The sequence below is a fragment of the Lactuca sativa genome, chromosome 7 (assembly GCF_002870075.4).
Source record: "Lactuca sativa cultivar Salinas chromosome 7, Lsat_Salinas_v11, whole genome shotgun sequence".
In the NCBI taxonomy this organism is placed as follows: Eukaryota; Viridiplantae; Streptophyta; class Magnoliopsida; order Asterales; family Asteraceae; genus Lactuca; species Lactuca sativa.
In genome coordinates, this window is record NC_056629.2 from 171,109,030 (window position 1) to 171,120,588 (window position 11,559).

Sequence of the window (11,559 nt, forward strand, 5' to 3'; positions counted from 1 at the left end):
CAAGATATTATAATGGTAAGTCAAAATTTCTACCCACACTCATACCCAATATAAAGTTGCTCATGCTCACACGCTGATGCTCACAATCATTCACATTCACAATTTCCTAGAGAGTATTTTTACTTTGTAATATCTGAGACCACCTGTAGAGTGCTTATCCTTAAGAAGTTCTAGAGCACCTTTAGATTTTTAGAGCATCCTTAGATCTTTCAAACACTTGTAATCAAATTTTAAAGGATATGAAAATGAAACAACTTTTTTGATTGCTTATTTAGAGTCACTATTTTTAACTGTCCGCACCTTTGCCATTTAACGATTTTGAAACTATGGTTTCAGTTTTCAGCACTCGAACTTTTTAGTTAGGTTTTCTGTATTACTGTTTTATAAATTTGAATAGTATCAATGAATCTGAGAAGCGTTGTGATTATAGTTATTGTGTTGACAAAGGAAAATTAGAAGGTTTAACTAGTATATTTAAAGGGATTTTCTAATATGTGTTCTAAGGACACATATAACAAACATTAATTGAAGTATTAATTATAAGAAATATTATTATAATTAAATGTGATTAGCTTTAATTATATGTAATATTACCATAACTAAATATAAAATATATTAATTATAAATACTATTATTTATAATTAATATTTATCACATTTAGTTATGGTAATATATTTCTTATAATTAATATTTTAATTAATGATATTTATATTTCCTTAGAGTACATATTAAAAAAAATTCATATTTAAAAAACGTAGTTATATTTAAAAGTTTTAGAAGAGATTTCCCTTGTATACAGTACAATTGACGCTCATGTTCTATATTTATGGATGTATGTACTGAGCATATGATATTAATGTATGCTGACATGATTATGAAGTACATCTTATGTTAATTCCATAATTGTATTGGATAAATGAAAAAGTTTGGGTTTACTCATGTTGAGATTGACATGTTTCATTTTAATAGCTCATTGAAGAAGTTTCATGTTGTATTAAACTTAAACATTAAGTTTTTGTTTTTTTTTTTTTTAAAACCTATTGTTTACCGCGCGGGATAGCATATACGTAACATTTGTTATTTCACAACAATTTGTTTTTTTGAAAGACTTCAGACTACAAAAGCTCTGCGTATGTTCTGTAGGGCGTAACAATTGATTTGCCTCTTTCCAAGTTTTTATTTTATTTTTAGAATTTTGGTATAACCTTTTTTTTTTTTAACTTTGATTTTTTTTTAATCTTTTGATTTACAAATTTAATACAAGTTCTTTTTATAATTTTCATAATTTTTTATAACTTGATTTACAAAAAAAAAACTTTGAATTTTTAATTTTTTTTTATCATTTTTCTTAATTATATTTTCAGTTTCGCTTGCATGTTTTTTAACATGTGTAACTTTTTACGAACTTTGTAGACATCGTTTGTAATATTTTGTTAATTTTTTTATTATTTTCTTTTTTATGTTTTTTAAAATTCGTTTTTTCAAGAGTAAAACTGATAGTTTCTTTTATATTTTTTAAATTTTTTATAAAAACTTTATATATTTGTTATTTGACATGTTATTTTTAGTATTATTTCAATATTTTAAGACTAAAATTATTAAAATTTCGGTGTTGAAAACAATTTTCAGTTTATAAAATTAATTTATTTAAATTTCAGTTTACTGCCGCGGTCTGCAGATGTTAAACAACAAACATAATTTTTATTACAAGCTGCAACCGTTTGGTTAACATCTTCTGTTGCAGAGAGTTGCAGAGGTGGTCCATATAATTCATAAATTTTTGTTTCAAATAAACAAACAACAATTGAATAAATCAATTACTTCTATACTTTTTGCATATTCTTGTGTGCACATTATCAATTACTACAATACTTTTGGCTTATGTAGCACAACATTATAGATCCATATAGTGTTATCTTAAGTCAATATTTTGAGCGACAAATTTGGGTGGAATAAGAGTGTTTGTTGGTATCTTCCATGGTGGGCGTTGAGGGATGACTAAATGGGCAGCTGCATAGGACCCAATATTTTTATTATATATTATATATTTTTTTATTTAAAAATAATGCCTTATAATAACAATAAAAGTCTTTTTTTACTTGTCCTGGACATTTAAAGATATTTATTCCTCTGATCGTTGTATCTTCCATTCTTATTTGGTGGAAACCTCTAAAATCACTTATGTAATATAAATAAGTTTTTTGGGATCATTTCCTCCTAAAACATTTGAATATGCTTGTATGGAGAGTTAATAGTAAATCACCTATGTACTATAAATAAGTATTTTTGGATCACTGCCTCCAAAACGATTTGAATATGTTTGTATATGGAGAGTTAATAGTAAATCACTTATGTACTAGACAAAACTATAAAAATGGTCCATATGGTATGCATTTTTTGGGGTTTTAGTCCAAACTACGACTTTTTTGGATTGGTGGTCCTTTTAAGGTAGTTTGTTTGGGACTTTGGTCATTCGCTCAACTGAAAAGACGAAATTGCCCTTACTATATTTATTTTCCATTTTTATTTTTTTCCTATAAATATTTATATATAAAAAATAAAAGTAAGGGCCCACATACCCACCCCTCTCTCTCTCTCTCTCTCTCTTTCTCTCTTTCTCTCTCTTTCTCTCTCTTTCTTTCTTTCTCTCTCTCTCTCTCTCTCTCTCTCCTGGTACACATTGCCATTTCTACACATTACAAGCAATCGAATGCCTTTTAGGCTCGAACCCACTAAACCAAGGACACATATCCATTACTCATGTTACTAGGGATACATAAATCCTGTATTGCAGCCTTAAACTCTTTAAGTTAACCATGAAGTGTACTTATAGGAACAAAAACATATACACACAAATACCCATACACCTGTAGGTAAATGATGAACACATAAACACACACACACACACACTATAATCAATTTGCAAGTGAATGTGTGTCTGTGTGTTCTTTTCATTTATCCATGAAGAAGCTCTTAAAATCGACAAGTGGAAGCCCTCATAAAACCCATAACTGTGAACAGGGGTAGCGGTGTAAGGAGGTGGTGTTGAGATGGTAGTAACGGTGGTTAATGGATGGTTAAATGGTGGTCGACAGAGCTATAGGGTGGCAATGGCGTTGCACGTTTGGGGCATATGAGAAATACGTAGGAGGATGGTGCTTGGTGGTGGGTTTGATGATGATGATGATGCTCATGGAGGTTTAATAACCATTAAGGGTGGGAAAGAACCACCTACCATCAGCTACCAATGTCTGCTATCGTCCCCACGTTATCTCAGGTTGAACTCCATTGTTGTTCCTATTGCAGATCCAATGAGTTCCCCACCCAGATCGGTTCAATCTTCGCATATGAGGATTTGGGTTTGGAAAAATTACATATGGTTAGGGATGAGATGGAGAATACGGGAGAAGCTAAATAGAGAGGAAATGGATGAGAGGTGATAATCGGTGGTGATTGTGGTGTTGCCGGAAAAAATGGAGGTGTAGAGGTTCTTTTCCTCAAATTTGATTTAGGGTTGGTGACAGTAAGGGATAGCAGTGGATCTGTTAGCATTGATCGGGTTAGGGTCAGCAGATCATTTAGCTTGGCCGGTAGCATCCGATGGTGGTGGTGGTGGTGGGAGCAAATTGCAACTTTCGGTTGTAATGGAGAGGTGGATTTAATGTTTCAAGAGGTAAGGGAGAAAGACAAAGTTGGGTGTATGTGCCTGTTTATGTGTGTGTGTGTGTGAGAGAGAGAGAGAGAAAGAGAGGTGGGTCCCATATTTTTATTAATAAAACTTTAAATTAAATAGGAAAAATATAAAAAATATATCAGAAGGGTATTTTAGTCTTTTCAGTTTAACAAAGGACCAAAGTCACAAGTAAACTACCTCAAAATGACCATCAATCCAAAAAAGTCGTGGTTTGGACTAAAACCCCAAAAAAATACATACCACATGGACCATTTTTGCAATTTTGTCTATGTACTATAAATAAGTATTTTGGGATCATTGCCTCCAAAACCATTTGAATATGTTTGTATGGAGAGTTTATAGTATTAATGTCTACAACTTAGTGTCAAGATGGTCCTAGTCGTCAAATGCAATATGGAAACTAATTGTTGTTAAAGATAATAATTATCTATGTCAATGAATCATCTTTTTTCTCGTATTTATATTAAGACTACATTGGAAAGAGTAGTAGAAAAATTAACTTTTACTGATAAATTAGGTGCTGATAAGTTTGTTGATAGTCGATAATGCAATTACATTTGAAACAAATTAATTAATAACTTAGACTAAACGGTGTGGGGTGCGGTTTGGAACCGCGATGCTGACACGTGGACCACGAACACCGCCCCCAGGGTGCGGTTTCGTGCGGCCATACAAGACCGCGAAGTCTGATTGGTTGTTGCATTTTCCCATGTTTGACCGTTGAAGATTCGTGTAATTTTTTTAACCATTACTCCATCTATATATATATATATATATATATATATATATATATATATATATATATATATATATATATATATATATATATATATATATATTACCATTTTAACTATTTCACCACCTTCACTCCAACTTTAAACAAATATTTACACAATCTTTTCATCTAATTTTTTTGAAAAAATGTCTACTTCCAAAAGGCCTAGCAAAGAAAAAACACCAGTCAGAAACACCAACACCCCAATACTTTCATTTGATCAACCGATTTTCTCACCTCCGTATTACCACTACGGCGGTATGCTTCCGTATTTTCCACAACGACCAGCGCAACTACTATCACAAACACCACCACTACCACAACCCGACCCAGATTTTAATCCATTTGATTTTTTTGTCTCAACCCGCGTTTGTTCAACAAACACAAACACAACCAAAAACGGTCGTTTCTGATTCTGAACCGGAATTCGTTACAGAAACTCAGCCCACTCGAGCAGCAACAAAAAGAAAAGAGAAGGCGGAGGCTAGATGTTGGGAACCTTTGGAAGCGTTAGTGTTGGGACAATCTTAGATCGATATTTCAGAAGATGTAACGGTTGGAAAATACCAAAAGCATGACCGCTTTTGGATTCGCATTTTACACAGGTTCCATAAAGGAATGAACCGTGGACAATACCGTTCAAAACATCAAGTGTACTCCAAATGGGGGAAGATGAACAAGGAAGACATGTTATTTAATGACTTGTGGAACAACATGAAACGTCAATGGAAAAGTGGAGAAAGCGATTAAGTGATTTTAAAGAAAGCGTTGAAAGTGTATCAAAAAGAAAATCTGAAGGCTTTCAAGTTTCTTGAAGTTTGGAATTTTGTGAAAGATAACAAGAAATGGAAAAGTAGCAAAACAGCAGACGAGCATATGGACAGTGGTTCAAAATGCAACAGAACATCTATGTCTGACCACACTACATCAGATGCTCGTGTTCAATTTGATCTGAACCAAGATGAACCTGTTCCAGTTTCACCACCTTCCCGACCAATGGGAAGAGACAAAGCAAAAAGCAAAGGCAAAGGCAAAGGCAAAGCGTCAAATTCAAATGATTTGAAAGAAATGGGAGCCGACATGAAGGGTATAAAAGACAGAATGGACAAAATTTTGCAAATTGCTTTTGAAAGAGAGCTTCGGAAACAAAGGGAGAGTGGCATGTGAATATTAGCGACGGACACGTCGAATATGAACGGGACCGAGCTTGAAGTGGTTTTGGCGATGAAGGAGGAAGTGAAAAAACGTTACATCAATTATGACTAATTTCTAGCTTTTTTTCAAGTTTTTAATCGTTTGGTGTGTGTGTGTGTGTGTTTTGTTTTGTTTTTTTTAAGTTAAGTAATGTATGGTATTTGTATTTTTAATTAATGAAATATTATCTTTTTAAAATTATGTTTTCTTATTAAAAAAAATAAGTTTTATTAAATTAAAATAGTTAACAAAAAAACAAAAAAAAAATGAAAATAAAAGTGTGGCACCACCCCTATGGTGTGGTAAAAACCACACTTGTGTGATAAAAAATGACATGATGTTTATATGGCGGGGAAGGAACTGCAGTTTCGGTAATAACACTCCCTCCAACCTTAAATGACAAATGTGAAAAGACGAAAAATCCAGAAAGCACATGGCCAATGGCCTCCATTAAAATGAGTAGTTTAAGAATATACTTCAATAATGTGTTAACCATTCAAAAAATATATATTAAAATATATTTGAAAATGTTTTGAAAATTAACATATAACAATATAACTGAAAAATCCGTTTAAAAAAAAGATGCAAAATTATCAATAAGATCTTTCAAACAAAACCTTTAAGAAACTAACCTAAAAATTAATTTACGAATTTCAGGAAATACTATATCTCGTAATAAAATAAAAAAAAGATAAGCATATTTATAAATTAAATCATGGAAAAGAATTAAAAATAAAAATAACTTTATTGTTGACATAATCATTGAAGATATACTTTCATTGGCCTGTTCTGCCAATCAAGACATTTCTATTTATTTTTTTCGAATATACAGACAAGGACCGGACCTACCATTTGATTACGTTTGCACGTGAACACTTTATCAAATTCTTTTGTAGTCTTATGCAAATATGCAATGTATACACGATGGTTATTTGATAAAATAATAAAAAACGAAGGGCTTTTAACTTTTTATAACCAAAAGATTATTATTTTTAAATGTTACATATTTATATATTTCTTTTAATTTTTTAAAATTACTATTTCTGATCATCCCAACAAAATCCCTTAATGCTTTACGAAATCTATATCATTTTTGTTTTGGAATTTCATAATATTATGTGAATAATTTCTTTTAAACGGTTTAATTTTGATTAGAACTCATCAAGGAAAAAGATAACAAAACAATTACATACACATAAATGTTTAGTAAAGAGTATTGTATCCATAAATTCCAAGTACTATTTGTGTTAAATTATTATGATGGACAAATGTATAAATTTAAGAGTAGTATGGAAGTGTTTTGTTTTGTTTTTGTTTTTGTTTTTTTCTTTTAATATTGACTTTGTGTTGTCTATCCAAAAATCATTCAAAAGAGGCAATCACCATCCTATCAAAAATGATACTTCTAGTAAAGTCATGCGATTGGAAAACCACATTATTCTAACACCTCGAAATCGTCCAAATGGTCGTCAAAAGTATCACCTCCAAAGCTTTTGTGTTCATCTTGATTAAGGAAATTGTATCAACTTAAGACGAGCAATCCGCAACTAAAGCCAAACCGTCACATCACAAAATAGGTTCACATGATTTATGTCTTATTGTTGACACCGACAAGGACATAAAGTAAAAGAAATATTACATTCATTATGGTTAAGAATATGTTCATTTCAACTTTCTATGTAAGGATATTAATCTTTACCGGTACTAGTTTATTCCATCATGTACTAGTTTACCCACTTAAAGCAGAACATCATCAATGTAATATATAATACAACTCACGATAAATAACCAATTCATATCTAAATCTCCCTCCCATCTATCCATAGCATCGTTAAGAGAAATAGTATTGAGCATACCACTCAAAGTCTTAACAGTATTGAGCATACCACTCAAAGTCTAGAATTGTTTAACCCCATCACCATCCCTAACCTATCTATGTCAATTCCAAGATATCCCCATCACCATTTCTATAATAGCACCCGATTAAAAACATACAACTTGCAATCCCAAACAAGATTTCTCACGCAAGTTTAACACCACATCCCACTTTATCAAAGATATCTTTTAGTCATTATTATTGTTGGGTTTTCTATGCATCTATGCACAAAATTTAGACAACAGAAGCATCCAATAATATCCTTAAGTGTACATGCACTCTAGATCTAGGTTTTACTATTATGATAACCTACTTTCAAAACTATGAATTCAACCTACCAAGATGGATATAATTACTAACCTTTCAAGTATAATCATATATACTTGCGATTCCCTTGAAGATCTTGAACTTTTTGTTGTTGGTAAAATGATCTAGCACCCAAATTAGGAATGCCTCTAAAGGCACACACCCAAAATTCTAAAACTCTAGAAAAATTAGGCGATATGAGAGAGGCTAATGAGAACCAAAAATCTTAGCCTTAAAACATGTTGTATTGGATTTTATGAAGCCTAAAGAGGTATTTATATAGTTGAGGTAACTTGCATATAAAGGTGATTTGAATTAATTAAATAATCATATTTAATCCTAATTCAAATTATTTCCTTATCTATTGAAAGATCTATATGCCCAAGAGTTGTTATAGAATGATATTGCTAGATAATATATGATCATAAAGGCTCACACTAACAACAACTTGATGCAAATATATTATTTATAAGAATTTGATCCTTGATAAATAAATATAATTCTTGTAATTAATTGTAAATTATTTATTTCATGGAAATATTATGTTTAAATGTTAAGTATTAAAACATATCATAATATATCATAAGGTATGATTTATTATGTGATATACTGTAACACCCTTAAAAATACTATTGGGTTTTATGTACTATAACACTCCTATGGTGTACATACAACCCTAATAGCTTTGGATCTATGTTTTTTCTAGTTATACATGCAACAAAATTATCTAAAGCATGAAGCCTACAACTAGCATACAATTTGATATTTGAATGATAAAACTAGTAAAAAGATTACCTCTTTGTTGTAGCTTGTTGTATTTGGCATTTAAGAGCTTAGTGCCTCAAATGTTGCACCTCTAATGGAATCACAAGACACCATGAACAATTGGAGAATAGTGAGAGAGGTTATGGAGCACACAAAATCGTCCTTATTTTAGAATAATCCACCATTGGTCCGATTTTTGGCTTTAGTGAGTTACATATATAGTGTAGAATTCCAAGAGTTATTATTATTATTATTATTATTATTATTATTATTATTATTATTATTATTATTTGTTTAATACGTTTTTAAATATATAAAAATATTTTATACATACATTTTTAAATATGTTTTTAAATATATAAAAATATTTTTACAGATTTAAAATAATATTTAAAAATATATTTACTTGTATTTAGTATTTAAAAATATTTTTACATCTATTTAGTATTTATATACATTTGAAAGCCAATGTACATCTTTAAAACTTATTTATGTATTAAAAATGTATTTATTTGTATTTAGTAGGTATAATTATATATGTATTTCATATAAAAATATATTGTATACATATAAATATAAAATATATATTTATGAGATTTATATTGTATAAAATATATAATTATATGTATTTGTACATATTACTAAGTACAAATATGTATTTATTTTATATTTATCTATATAATATGTGTTTATATGGTAAAATACATATAAACGAAACATTTGTTTGTGTTTTGGTTGATGAATCACCTAAATAATAAAAAAAATATTTCATTTATATGTCTTTTACCATATAAATATGTATAAATACATATTGTATATCTATAAATATGAAAAAAATACATATTTATACTTAGTAATATGTACAAATACATATAATTATATCTGTTATACAATATAAACCATATAAATAAGTATTTTTATATTTATATGTATACAATATATTTTTATATGAAATATATATATATTAATACCTAGTAAATATAAATAAATACATTTTTAATATATAAATACATTTTTAAAGGAATATATAAGATTTCAAATGTATATAAATACTAAATACAAGTACAAATATTTTTAAAAATGTATTTTTATCTATAAAGATATATTTATGCATTTAAAAATGTATGTATAACATTGGTTTTAGGGTTAATGTCATAAAAGCCCTTAAGTATCACATTAACCCTAATGGGCCTAATTTCATAATATTTTTTAGGTTCATTAGTGCCTAATATTTTGATTAATTGTGTTAAATTTGCCATTTAGCAGGTAACCAACTAGTTACCCGGTTACACTTTCCATGTAGTTGGCCATGTTGGCTTCAATCCCCCACCTACGTTTCCTTCTACTGTTTATTGTCTTCCCCAATTGATGTTAATCGATTTATATAAGATGTAGTTGTCGGATTAGTGTCTAAGCCTGTAACTATATTTGGTAAGTACTTGACCCGGTTGTACATGGTCCTTTTGGGTTGCCTTCACCAGAGCAACATGATAAGATGATTTATAAATAAAGAGGTTATTGTGGTTTATTAATATATTATATGATTAATATATTAAAGGAGAAATCATATAGTTTAATTAATATTAGACAAGGATTAATTAATAATTAATTCTATGGCTAAAACAAATTAATTAAATAAAGGGGACTAGAACTGTCAATTGTATGATAGTTGGTTTTGGGCTGTGGATCCTTATGGATCATGGGGTGGACGAAATTAAGGTGTATGGACTCCTTGAATTCGTCTAATCCCTCATCTAGAAGGATCCTTGGACTGCTTAAGGCCTAAGTAATCCAATTAGAGTTTCAGGCTGTAACCCTAGTAGCTAGAGTATTTAAAGGAGCCAAGGGCTACAGAAATCGGCGACCCGAAACCCTAAGGAGTTCCTAGAGCCGATTTTGTGCCAAAACCTCTCTCCAAATCATCCTCTTGCTTCTTGGTGTTTGTAATCCATTAGAGGAGTGACACTTGTGACTCTAAGCTCCAAGGATAAGAAGATTCAAGCTTTCAAGAAGAGGTAATCATCTAGATCTACTTTGTCATGTAAATTTCGATTTGTATATCATAGATCTAGGGTTTGCAAGTCTTGGATGAAAAGCATGTTCATTAGAGAAACCTAGATCCAAGCATTAGGGTTTGTATGTGCACATAGGAATGTTCTTATGGCTCAAACCTATTAGTGGTATCAGAGCCAGGTTGGCTTCTCTTGAATTTGATGCTTTGTGCTTTGATTCTTTCTTAAAAAATCATTTTTCTTGCTCTCTGCCTGATGAACTCAGCGAGTCCCATTGTGGACTCGGTGAGTAGGATGAACTCGACAAGTCCATAAGGGGACTCGGCAAGTCGGAGCGTCAGACAGAGGGAATTTCAGGATTTTTTGCTGTTTTGCTTAAGGATAACTACCTAAATTGTTTTAGTCTAATAAAATCCAAATTTTATTACCTTTTTATCAATATCCTCATCAAAACAAAAGATAACTACCAATTGTTTAAATAATAGTTTCCTTATTTGATAATACTTGATTATTTAAATTAAGTGTTGAATTATCTTGCAAGTAATATTGACTAGGTTAAATTTAGATAATTATTAAATTAAATGCTTAATTAAAAATTATTTGCTATTTGATCTTTGTGTTTTAAAAAAGTTCAAAACTTGTCCTCAAGTTTTGAAATTTAAATTTTATGATTAAAATGTTTTATTTGAACTATTTAAATTTAAAACCCTAGAATGTTACAAGTTTAAAATTCAACCTTATACTTTATAATATTATAAGATTAATGTGTGTGTGTGTGTGTATATATATATATATATATATATATATATATATATATATGTATAACTTAAATGCTAGTTTTACCGCTAGTAGGCCTCATTGACGAAGCCGATCTATAAGGGGGGTATAAGGTTATGGCCTATAAAATGGTCATTTAATGGGTGTCCACTCTCACCTA